Genomic DNA, 13704 nt, shown 5'->3' with positions numbered 1-13704 from the left:
GCTGCTGGTGCCTTTTTGAGCATATTACGTTAATTTTTTTAGAACATGTGGGCACCACTGAGTCAAAGTTCAATTTGATCTTTTTTTTAGTACTATCAGATTTTAGATACAACTAACCAAGTTTTCTACTGTTAGCTGTTAAGTTAGTGACAAGACAAACTGGCAGTGACCAATAAACCTAAACTAAATACTTTAAAACGAGGAATCAAGAAATTAATAGGTACTGCTTCAGTGGCTGCCTCCATCCAGTCTTTGTTAATGTTTGTTTATAATGGAGCACTGTAACGAAAAATAAATTCCCCTAGGGATCAATAAAGTATTCTGATTCTGATCTTTTATGTACAGTCTACGATACGAACCAGCAAATTTATACTTTCATAACTTCTCTAGTTTGATCGGTAAACTAAGAAAAAATATCGCCATGCCTGTGAAGAGTCTGCTTCATGGCTGTAAGTGTACATAAAGTTAATAAATGTCCCACCAAGTTTGATCAACAACATCCATAAAAAACAAAAAAGCCGACATGAATAAAAATCCACATACCACTACTATCCAAGTCTGTTTTCAAGAGAAAAGGGTCCAGGAATTCGCTCTAATACAGCCACCATTCAATATTGTTTTGACAAGCACAACTGCCTGCTGTACTGATAGGCAACATAGCAGTTAACACAAACCGACACCATGTGACCTTTTTTCCATTCCTTTCACTTCATGTTTTATACTTGAATGCAACAAGCTGCTCTGCATCACGCCAAAGTGGCACGGCCTGACATCAGCTACCCGCAACGAGCTGCGTTGAGGCCGATTGATCAGGTGCATAAAAGCAGAGGCCGACATGAAAAAGACATACAGTCGCAGGGTTGGGATTGGCTGAGGCTTACTGTTCCTGTTTGTGTGAAGTGAGATGTGAAAGAGCTTTGATAATACATAGAGCAGAAAGCGAGACGCACACAGCTTACATAATTGAAGAACATATTGTAAAGGAGGAAGTAGCGCTGAAACATGAGATAACTTTGGGCTTAACTTCCCATAGCCTGAGGAAAGCATCAGCTGATTCAAAGGTATAACACGAGGGGAGGCGGCGATTGCAACTACTAGGCACAGCCAGAGCCCAGTGGTGTTGTTATACAAGTTTAATCTGGATATCACAAAGACATGGAGAAGCTTTGGCTCTGTAATCCCTGTTCCAAACGCTAACTTGTTGCTCTGTGAGAATGAGCAGGAAACCTTTTGTCTAACACATGTAAAAGGAAAACAATTCGGATGTAGCCATATTACTCACAAAGAAGCTACGGAGTAAGAGCAGGGGTGTAACAATACTGAAACTGAGACTGAAATCACACTACAAAGATCTGCAAATCTGGACTTGCCATGCCATAAGATTGAAAGTGTTAAAATATTCCTATATTAGAAAATATGTTGACCAGCCATCTATCCCACATGGTGATAGAAGTCCTTCAAGTTTCCCGAAAATGCACTTTTTCAGGTTTCCTTCATTGAATTATCAGAAATAAGGTCAAACATCCTGGATTGCCAGTGCTTGTTTCTTTTATTTTGTATCATCATCATCAAATTGGTGCAGTTTTTATATCTCATCTTTTATATCTCAACAGACAGATGCTTAAATTTATGCTCAAAAATTTGATTTTGGCTTTAAATTCTGAAAACGTGTTTCTTCAGACCTGAAGATTTCTTTATCGGTGTGTTTTAAATTGATCTCCTTAGAAAGACTCAAAAATGCTGAAAAAATAAGAACTAAGTGTAAACTCAACTCCATGTGCTTCAGTGTTGGCCAGTACATCGGATGTACTGATATACTCTTTATAATGTCAAGCAAGATATGAATTTTTCAAATACCACTACAGTGCTGAACAGATAACATACCCACTGTGGCTTTCAAGTGGTTTAAATGTACTTACTAGAGGCCACAAGAAATGGTGATGGGGCCTAGAATAAACTGTTCAGTCTTCCAAAAGCTAAAATACTTCACACTGATGCTCCAGGAGAATCAGAAGGAAATATCTTGTAAAAAAAAATCTCCGCGTTAGATGTGGAGTGAAAGCAGGGGGTGTAACAGTTGTGAAACCGAGACCAAAATCAGTCAAACGTCTGCCCGTGTGGAGCCTGCTTTAATCGTACTAGTCGCAAATGAGGAGTTTAGTTTTTTATCTGTGACCCAATCAGAAATCACATGATCAGACCTCTGGCAAAAATAATTGTTATCAGTCTTCTTTTTAAAGAAAAAAAACTAACAAAACCTAAAGCTGTAATCTAAAACCGCTGTTTCTGAGAATTGTTACACCAAATCAGACCTTTACCGGACCTGATTGTAATGAAGTGTTTGCCTGTAACACAGACCTCATTGTGTGTTGTGTTTTGTCAGCTTTGAGGCCTGTACTGTCTGTGATGCCTGTCATTTGCTGCTGACTTCATTCCCTCCTCACATGTCAAATCCACACAATCAAAGCAAAGTCATAACTTGCCTCTCTCTTTTTTCTTTTGCCTGTTGCTACACGAGCCCTATAGTTTAGTATTTCCTTCACATGCCAGGGTCAGGATAATGACAGACTGCAGATTGTGTAAAGATGTTTTGTATTAGTCATTGGTAGGATGTCGGACAGCTGGAAGGATGTGTATTAGTCAGGATACATAATATCATCATATTAACTGTTTCATTTAAGCTAAAACCCCAGTTTTGTTTTCCAGTGCTCAACGTGGATTACTCCTGCACACAGTCTGAATTCCTTCTTATCATCATAGACCCAGCCTTTGCTTTTCCTACTTTCCCAACCTGCCTCCCTGTCTCAGTTCCCACCACAGGAAATAGGCAGAAAGTGGCTGGACTTTATTTCTGTGTCTTAAGAATAGCAGCATTGTGTTATTGTTGTCGGAATGCAGAGGCCAGAGCCCCCCCCCCTTAAGTAATAGCAATTTGCCCATATGTAGTGTATAGCAAGAAACAGTGTACCCAGTACAAAAGACAAGTCTTGACCACTGTTTTTATCCCCTCTTGATTTCTCCAGCTCTGTGATGCAGACTAATGCAAACATAGAGAAGAGATCAAGAGAATATCCACCACTGATGTGTCACAAATCTGTTGCATTTCTGCGTCATCACAGGATAAATGATACACTCCTGACTTTTAATATTTAATTATTATTTTCCCTAAAGCTACACAAATGAGTCACAATATCAAAAAACACTGACAGGTGGGTTGATCATCTTGTTACAAAGCAATGTTCTGCTGACATTCATATGGATATTACTTTTGACACTCAGCTCCAATAGAGAACCAAAACTGCCAATCAATAAATAAACAGATGTATGAATAATTACAAAGACCAGTGGCCAGACTCACTCACAACAAAAATGGCTGCCTGCAATCCAAACAGATCACTGAAGAACTTAGCCCCTACTCACACAGGTCTGAAAACCGAGCCAAAACTTTACCTCTGACCTTTTGGGTACAAAATATCCCCACATTATCAAGACATATTCAAATGTTGGTCTAATTAGCTTAGAAATTGTTGGCCAAGAACAAATGAGAGTGCTTTTTTTTTTTTTACCGTTAAACACAAAAATCAGTTCACTGTTGAATTTAAAAAACAGCTTCTCAGCTCGACTGTCACCGAAAGCTCGACCTCAACTTCTTACTGGAAGGTAAGGGAACAAAAGCTTAGTTTCGGAAAAGCTGATGACACAATCCTTGACTCAGCTACTCACCACTAAAACTGAGTCAAATCAAAACAATTCAGTCGATTCAAACATTCACGACTCAAAACTCCAGATGTATGTCTGTCTGAAATCCACAAGCACTTTCTGAATGAGTCACATGATTGTTCTGATTCACTTTGCCAATATTTAAGAGGTGCAATACTCTATCACTGTGTTGAGTTGTTGTCGGGATTTGGCTGAGACATAACTGACTCCATCATTCACTCAGATCAGCAGTGAATCATCTGCAGGCATCTGACTTCCCGGAAGGCTAATTCAGGAGTCTAAACCTTTCTACGTTGGGGCTTATAAGGAGCCAACAGAGTTTCTGTGTTAGGCCTTACAAAGTGCCTCTTTTTGGCACAAAGACATTTCCCAAGAATCCCGTTTTTCTGCACTGATAGCAAATTCTGTGCTTGTGATGGGACTTGCTGCAAACTGGACATTTTGTGTGAGAAATGTAATCCTACTTTCACTTCAGCTGAGACATGACTCGTATTTCTGCTAAATAGAAAAACACAGCTCTGTTTGACATGCAAGGGCAGAAAATTCTCACATTTGCAATACTACAACCATGAAGTACTTAGCATTTTTGTAAAAAAAATTAAACAACAACAAAAGAATAGCACAGTTTAAATGCAGCGACCAACTCCAGCTCTGCACCACGCAGCCAAGGAATCTGGAAAAACTTGTCATGACGGGCAGTGTTTCTTTGGACAACTTGAAAACAAAACAAACTCTTGACCCCATCATACACCTTCACTGTGTGCAACCACCCACACACACATATCCATCAATGTCCAGCAAATGCCGAGCCTGCAAGCGCACACATGCTTTTAAGTGAGATCCTTATGCTGCTGCAGCTAAATCAAGACTATAATCAACATTCTTCCAACAACAAGAACAAGGGTGCATTGGAGTAAAACACACACCCACACACCCACACACACACTCTCTAATTATTGCTGTTTTGGAAAAAACACAGGCACGCATGCGTATCCCCTCTCTAACACTTGCACAAACGTGTTCACACACAGGCAAGTACTTAACCCTAGTGAACGCCTTATATGTATATGTTTGTGTGTGTCTGTGGTGAGAATCCACAGTTAAAGCTGAGATTTTAGGACTCAGATGCCAAAAGCTGTGCAAGTCATATCACATAAACACACACCAACAGCTCAATAATGTCCGGGTTATTGTAGAAAGTCTGTTATGACCAGAAAATAGCCTTCTTTCCTTCCCCTTTTTTTGGTCCTAATTTGTTTCTTCTTTATTTCTCAGTCAACTCCCAGCTCCCTGCCAAATTATCTCCCATGGCTCTCCTCTCTCTTTTGCCGCCTCCTCCCTCTTCCCCACTGAGGCCACTGTGGGTCAGACCTCTCTCGTGGTCTCATCAGTGGATTTCTTAGAACCCCTGGGGGAAGCGGAAAAGCTGACTCTGATAACATCTCAGTTCAAGACATCGAACCATGACAGTGTCTGATCCGCATCTGATAGCCAAAGCTTCAGAGTTCACTCCTCTCACTTATTTCTGGATGCACAACTGGTTCAAAAAACAAAAAAAAGTAAAAATGATCACGATTAAGCTGCACTCCTTTCTTTCAAGGAAATACGTCTCAGACAGCTTCCAGGATATTAATGTGCGGTATTGCATAAAATCCCCAACCAAGTAATCATATCAAGTTGGAAAAAATCTTGTTATAATCATGCTGAAAAGAGTCATGCTCCTCTCTAGAGAGACTCCAAGATACTCTGGTGGTGAAAAAATGATGGCAGAATTGCTAGGATGAGCCACAGAATTCAGGTTTATTATTTATTTTTATGTTTGAATATGATTGTGGTGTACGTGCGTACACCACACCGCCTCTTTAGTCCATGGGTGTTAAACATGCACCACCAGGAGCCACTGCATGGCTTTGCAAAGTGTGAAAACTGAAAACAAAATGCCCTGCTAATCCTGGATCGCACAGGAATGAAAATGTACAGAAAGCCAAAAGGATTTTGGGATCTAACCAGGCTGTCGGATTAATAAAAGTCATAAAACACTAATGCTGTTTAGTTACAACAACACCACATGTGAAGGTTTTGTTCCTTCTATAGCTCCACTCTGATTAGTAAATTGCAATGAGAGCAAATGCACTACATGCATGCCAAAGGTCAGGCATAATGTTCAACTCGAGCTCATTTTTAATGGCATGTCTCTGTTAGAATATACTTGTAATTGTATATTAAGTTTTCTCTTCCCTTTCTTCCTTTTGCATTGATACGGTTTTACGGGCATAGCCCACTTGAGATCAAATTGGGTTGCATGTGGCCTATGAGTGTGACAACCCCACTTTAGCCATACCACAAAGAGCAAAAGAGAAGTGAAGACAGAACCAATGCATCCATGCATCAGAAATCAAGAAAATCTGTGGGGAAGTAAAAGGGTTTTTTTCTGAGAAATAACAGTTTCACTTGAGACTACACAAGCCAAACAGGAATCTGGAAGTGCTGCAAACCTGTAAAAAGATTACAGATAGGCTTTAGTCTGTGGAGGGTTTTCACCAGCTTATAACAATGACAGCCAAGACTGAAGAATTTTTTAGGATGTATTTTCAAACAAAAGATACTATCACAACAGACAAAAAAGTTAAGTTGTGGTTAAACTACAAAAAAAGGAATATTTCATGACTCAATACAGTTTCACCTTCTGATGCAATCAGTTCAGTCATTTTAGTTTGTGTCTGATATGGTTCACTGTTTTCCAGCTGGTATGGCCTACATTACATTCTCTTCATGCTGGAAGCAGGAACTAAACTCCTTGCTGTCTCTCTTTCGCCTTTCTAATTCATTAATTTCTGCACAGAAGACGTAGCCATGGCTGCACCTACATCGCTCACCATCGCTCTTTATCCCACACTGTAAGTTATGGTGACTGAATAGCGCTCCCTTAACCCAATGCACCGTTAAATATTCTCCTGGCTTTGCAGGCCTGTCTGGCATAAACCCCGTCAGGTTGGCTCGACAGAATTAAAATTATCAGCCAAAGAAACTATATACAAAGCCGTGTTACTTTACCACCCAAGAGGCATATTTTTTGCCTCTGTGGCTCAAGGTGTGACTGTTGCATCGAAATGACTCAGTCGTCAAAGTATGCAGACCTCACAAGGTAAATATGTACCCTGCAGGTAAGCTTCAGCACCTGTTAATATCACACAGATCACACACGGGCAAAAGTAAAATAACATAACCACCGAAAAATGTAGAAGAGGCAGAATTATGCTAAGAAAATATTAACGTGAATGACAGCTCATTATTACCTCCAATATAATGTTGTAATTATATTGTGACCCAAACAGTGGTGCATGTAATGGGCCATCTAATTTTACTGAAGTCAGCATGTCTTTATGCTATTTTACCCATTTGATGGCGATTAAGGATGGCAAAACATATCTGGTGGTCATGAAAATGTTTTAAATAAAAAATGCATTTAAGCCTTGATGTGGTACTTCCCAAGTTATATCACAACAAAGCAAACCCCAATTGAGTGTTAATACATTGGTATTAACATGTTTAGCAGCCTCTGGTGTTTTTTGTTTTCATCTGCACCATAACCCCAATATTTTCCAAAACGCATCTTAGAATGTAGTTTTCCATCTGCTCTTTACTACACATTTTTTGGTCAGAGGATTTCAGCAACCACCACAGCTAGTGAAGCTTTTACTTTGAAGGATCATGCTCCTGTAGTACACACACAGACCAACGTTGCCACATAAAGCACTCCACAGTCACACACCTTGAACTGAACCATCACAACTAAAGGCACGTTGGCCAACACGCCTTCACCTTCCCAAAAGTACCTTCATTTCAAAGCTCTAAAAGCTGGAATCGGTGCAAACAAAGACACACACACACAAACAGCCATGAGCCAGAAATAGACCTGAATTCCTTCCAACACACACACACACACACACACCAAAATGAGTACTTTGATTTACTCTCTCTCACACACACAGACACACACTCACACACACACAGCACTGGACTCTCAAACCAAGTGGCTTCTCCCCACTAGTTTCTAATCTCCATCCAGCAGTCATGAATAGGCGCAAACTAAACTTCAGATGCACGTTTTTAACACGGTATTTTTTTAAAGCGCACTTTATCAGTGCCTGTCTCTGTATTTAAATACCTGACACGAATCCCTAAAATCAAGGGTCAGTGGGATTAGTATTGCGTCATCACCATGGCGACCACTGCTGAGTAAATTTGCGCCAAAGCCTTAAACAATTTTTTGAGTGACATAAATTCACTCGAGTTAGTTACAAACTTGCCAACTGCACATTTGCATGTGTGTATATTGTGACAGCTGTGCTCGCTGAGACAGAAGAAGCTGTTCTGTGGTTTGACAGGACCAAGTTAATTTCTAGTTAAAAGAAAAAAAAAAACACTTTAGGGGCAAAAGGGAAAAAAATTAAAGGAAAATCTGCGCCAGCACCGCCTGCATGCAACCAACTCGGGAAGCTACTCCTGCAGACCCTTTAAACTATACACGACCACGTTTTTTTTTTATTTTTTACATTTCTTTTTTCCGACCTTGAAGAAAAAATGTTCACATGGCTGCTGCATATTTTGGGATTAGTCGCCAAGCGGCTACATTTAATAAAGAAAGAAAAAGAAAGAAAGAAAGAAAAGTTTAGCAATGCTAAGAAGAGAGTGTGGGAGAGGGAGGGGGGGTGAAAGTTACTGCCACAACATACTCACGTTCTCCGTTATCTCGGATGGGCACCCACCGCAGCACGACGACTAACCAACAAGTTGGACTTCGCATAACGGAAATGTGTTGTGCATTAAAGTAAGTCTAAACGACGTCAGTGAAGAGCAACGTGAAGTGGACACCGGAGGAGAAGCCGTGCGATAAAAAGTCCTTCGCTTTCTCCCTCATTGTGACTGCATGCGACCGGTCCTCCGCAAAAGGGGGGAAAAAAGAGAGAGGAAGAAAACTTTCAGCCACGAACTTGACGCGGAAAAAAATGGTTAGCCCTCGTTTCCGTCAAAAAAAAAAGAAAAAAAAGTGTGGCGGTCCAGTGAGCTTTCGCGATTAAACTTACTTCCGCACTTGTATTTTCAAAATAAGACTTTCTATCTTAAGGAGGCAATATCCGAATTGTAACACCGTTACTACAGTAGACTAAAACAAAAGTAAAATATTGCGTGGAAAATATTTTACTTAAATTAAATAAGAATTAAAAATGAGGTTTTTTTTTATAAAGACAAACAAACTGTATGCTTACAAAACTCATTAGAATAAAAACCACCAAGGTAATGTGCTTAGTTTTAGCGTTTGCTTTTTTCATGTTCATTGAGACTGCAATGTCTACATGATGAGAAGTGTTTGCATTGTAATAGACTGACAAATGCCACCCCAATTAAAAAATAAACACCAAAAGTAACACTGAAACTAATAAAAGCTGAACTGAAACAGAACATTTTCCAACAATAAAAACTAAACTGAAATGAGCAGATCCACACAGGAAAGGAACTGAAACTAAACCTAAATGAAAATAAAAATTCAAAGTGAAATGTAATGTACTTTTCTTGTCTTACTGCTCTGTAAAAACTTTTTTTTTTTTTAACCGTACATTTACAAGTCACCTTTTCTGCCTTACATGGCGAAATTAGAATGACCAATAAGTCTATAATGCATGTCTTTGGACTGTGAGAGGAAGGTGGAGTAGAGGAGGAGGCCCACGCAGGCACACGGGAAATGTCCAACCAAAAGGGCAAATGGAGACTCAGTGCAAATAAGACAGAATACGCGTGTGTGAACTGTAAAGCTGCAAGGAGTAGAGGTAGTGAAGGTGCATGACTTTAAATACCTGGGGTCAACCATCGAAAGCAACGGACAGTGCACAAGAGAAGTGAAGAAGAGAGTGCAGGCCCAGAGACGAGTGTCGGATGTGATTTGAGATAATTACAGCAAGAGTGAAAGGGAAGGTTTACAGGATGTTGGTGAGACCTGCTATGATCTATGGTTTAGAGACGGTGGCACAAACAAAAAGACAGGAGGCTGAGCTGGAGGGGGCAGAGTGGAAGATGTTTACATGTTTGTTGGGAGTGGCCAAGTTAGACGGGATTAGAAATGAGTACATCAGAGGGACGGCTTGAGCGGTTTTAGGACAAAGTTAGTGAGATGGTCTGGACTTGTGTAGAAGAGAGAGACTGGATATACTGGACAAAAGATGTTGATCACAGAGGAGGCTCATGGATGTAGTGAAGGAGAACAGTGCAGATGGTGTGAATCCTATGGATAGGGTCAGCTGGAGGCAGACCATCCACTGTGGTGACCCCTAAAGGAAGCAGCCAAAAGAAAGAGTAGAATTAAATTGTTTTATTCAAATAGATGGCCATTGAGATTGAGATCTTCTTTTCAACAAAGGGCATACAGTTTAAGAGCACAAAGTCACAATGACACAGTATACACGCTCAGAAATGAAAAAAGCTATGTACAAGAGGTCCCTTTAGGGGTTGCCAAAGCAACCCTAAAGGGACTTGTTGTAAATGAGAAGACAGAAGGAAAAAGAAAAAAGTACAAGAGTAGTTGCAGATACACAAATATAACATTTTAAAATGCTCCAATGGAATCAGATAACTTCATAGTTTTTTTTTTAGCTTGTTCCATCTGTGTGCAGGAAAGTATTCAAATGTAGTTCTTCCATAGTTTGCTGTGGGTAAAAGGTACAGCCAAGGTAACAATGTCCTGTGAGCTGACATTTAAAGTCCTATGTTTAAATTCAGGCAAAGAGCAGAGATAACCAGGCGATCTTTGTGGAGTCTTGCAAATAAACCCCATACAGTGCTGTTTAAGATCTCTAGTACAAGATGAGAACAGGACCCTCTGTGATGAAACAGTGATACATGAAATCAACATAAACCACACCTTACTTTTTTCTTCTGTTTTGTATTTCTAATGAACTTTCCTTTATATTTTCCTTTCAGTTTGTTTCCACAGTTCACTTTTACTTCATTTTTCATTAGTTTCAGATTCAGTCTTTTTAATTCTTATAATATGTTGGGTGTTTCTAGTAAGTAGACTATTACAAAACAAACGTCACATTGTGATGGCAGTTAACATGAAATCATGAAGAAATGTGGGGCTTGTTGACAAATTTGACCAAAATTACACAGATGAAAACTTGGGACATTTCCTGTTTGATTTATGTATTTATTTATTGTTAGTGTGTTTTATGAGAGTGCTTTACTTTGTTTTTATTGGTTTTCAGAGTCAAGGTTTCATTTTTATTTGAGTCAACTGAAATTCTATCACGCCTGCTTTTAGTTTTCAGTTGTCTTTTTGCTATCAATATCCTCACTTTGCATGCAACATGGCCCCTGTTCACATTATAGTGAATATTTATCGTCACCTTAGATCGTGTTATTATTAATTATACACGTGGCAAGTATTAAACAGCTGACTGCATTTAGCATTTATCTCTGTTTAAATGCAGAATTTATTAAAAATACAGTAACTGAATGTGCTCATCTAATTCTATTTGCAAACTGCAGCTGTCAGATATTTTCCTGTGACATGCATGTGGCGCAAGACAAGCATAAAACAGCATGAAATCAGTCTCTTAATTGTACAGCTCAGTGCACACCAACTAAATTACTTACAGCCACTTTTCACTGGCACTGTGCTCGACATGATACAATCAAATATGAACCTATTTAGGAATATGCACCAAATATTGAAACAAGGCACAATCTGCCTGAAAACACGCATGTCATTTAATTTATTGTCATCCTGTATGACTGCATATTCACAAAAAATATGAAGTTAAATGAGCTCACAACAAACACAGGATGTTTGGGACAGCTGGGCGGTCTATAATCACTCTGCCCAGCAGTGTCAGCAACATATTTCCTGTGCAAACATGCTTATATGTTTGCCACCACTGACCCATTTTTATGCACACAAACACTGTATTGTGTCTCAGCTGATTTCACTCAATGAGATGTATCCACAGCTGTAAATGTATCCTTTAATAATCTTCTAAAACTGTCATAAGGACAGATTTTATGACAGAAGTGTGATATACATAGATGAAAAAACACTTTCTGAGTCACCAGTGTTTAGCTTTAAGAGTGTACTTTTATGTTGAAATTATCAGGGAGGAAGTAGCTCCTATTGAATACCATCCTGGGCAGGTTACTGCAAAAGGTGTCTAGTTTCTTAGGTGAAGTCTTTTAGTTATTGCACCTTTATTTTGGTACTTTATTTATGGATGCAGATCATTAAAAAAAAATATTATTAACAAAACAGATGTTCAGGTGTGTAATGTTGTTTGCTGTGGCTTTAACTCAGTAGATCTGTACTATGCTATACTTTAAAGTAAGGAGATCACTTAAATGTGACGTTAATATTTTCTCTTTCTCTCTAACAAATAAGACAGGGGAAATAAAAACAAACGAAGACATATTTTATCTTGACCTACAATGGATTGTTGTGTTTTTCTGTTTTGTTTTTGCTTTTTACTTCTCTAGAGACCCGAAATCCGTTGTTTATTTCTTGTTTGATGGTAAAAACGTTAATTTATATTGCCAGGTATGAGTATAAAGTTTGAAGCTATTTGTGAAATACATATCTAAAATTGTTAAACAGCGACATCTGATGGCAGACGGCCTGCAGTGCATGAGGAGCGTGTGCCTGTTTATAGAAAACGTCTTTTTTACGGTATCATAAAGAGAAATTGGTTAAAAATCACTGGTTATTTACACAATAAACTTACATTTCCTGGAGTCTATCCCTTCTGTCACTGAGCAAAGGCAGGATATACCTTGGACAGGTCACTAGTCCATCAATTCAGACGTATAGCCACACTTACTGACATTTCAGAATCACAATTTAATCTAACATGCCTTTGTACTGAAGGAGGAAGCCAAAGCACCCGCAGAGAACCCAGCCAGCAGAGTCGAGGCATCAGACTGCATGACAGTGTTAATTTGGCACAGTCACATATTCCTTCAGTCTGCGATTACAGTAACAAACTTTTGGAGTTGTGAAAAAATGTACACATCCAACTAGACTTTTAATGATACGTGCTAAAAATGAAAGCTGTCTCAATATTACATTTTGAAATTTGAAAAACAAACAAACAAACAAACAAACATAAAATCACACTGTATCACTCCTACCCCTTCATTCGTGTATCAGTGATAATGGTGTTATGCACTAATGAAAACTAACGGAACTGAACCGTGGTACCAAAAAGTGATTTGAATGGAGATGAGACTTCATGACAAAATTAAGAAACCAAAAAAAGAGCAAAAGTCAGCTATTGTGGTTGTAGATATATGCTAATGGCTGCAGGTATAATAATGTAATTGTGAATATAACACAACGCACACATAATGTGAACAGCTCCATGACTGGATATGCTAGAATTTCCGTGTCAGCAATTTTAAATTTGAAAAGTCTCTCAGTTTTAACATCCAAAGTTTAATAATAAATATTCATATAAACCAAGAGCACCACACACATTTTTGTGTGAGTTCCCCTTATCTAGAGATTTTCTACCAGTCTGCCTGGTGAGAACGGTATGTTGTGCTCTGGGAGCAGCATCGGAGCAGACTCAATAAAGTAATTAGTGAGTCTTACTCTGGGATTTCCTGCAAAGTGGGAAAACACTTGAAGTTAAACAAACTGTTATCCATCATGGGCAATACTGAAGGCCCTCTGCATCACTGCACAGACAGCAGAATCAGCTCTGCTGCCACAAGGACAGACACAGAAAAATTTTCATACGTCATGCAATAAATCTACAATGCAACCTTGAACGTACTGAAATTGAGCATGAGCTACAAGAGCACAAAAAAAGGGCTAACTATGCGTTTTCATGCTCATGTTTTTCATTCCCCTCTTTTCCAATCTCTCCTTCTGTGCTCCATGTTTCTTCTAGAGGAGTCAGCATTATGCCGATTGACTCCACTAGAAGCATGTAAAGGCTT

General features: G+C 39.1%; 1 protein-coding gene across 5 annotated transcripts in view; it reads right to left on the bottom strand.

Moving 5' to 3' along the window:
* sh2b3 (SH2B adaptor protein 3) overlaps positions 1-8871 on the bottom strand; it is a 59005-nt gene extending 50134 nt beyond the window's left edge. The window contains exon 1 of one of the 5 annotated variants that reach the window (XM_040051092.1): positions 8457-8871. The gene's annotated coding sequence lies outside the window, so the exon portion shown is untranslated. The other 4 variants (XM_040051089.1, XM_040051094.1, XM_040051095.1 and 1 more) reach the window with 4 other exon arrangements.
* Positions 8872-13704: the final 4833 nt, after the last annotated feature.

Source organism: Simochromis diagramma, unplaced genomic scaffold (genome assembly GCF_900408965.1).
Source record: "Simochromis diagramma unplaced genomic scaffold, fSimDia1.1 OVJJ01000131.1, whole genome shotgun sequence".
Taxonomy (NCBI): Eukaryota; Metazoa; Chordata; class Actinopteri; order Cichliformes; family Cichlidae; genus Simochromis; species Simochromis diagramma.
Note: the sequence above shows the minus strand (reverse complement) of the source record. Positions and strands in the feature narration are given on the sequence as shown.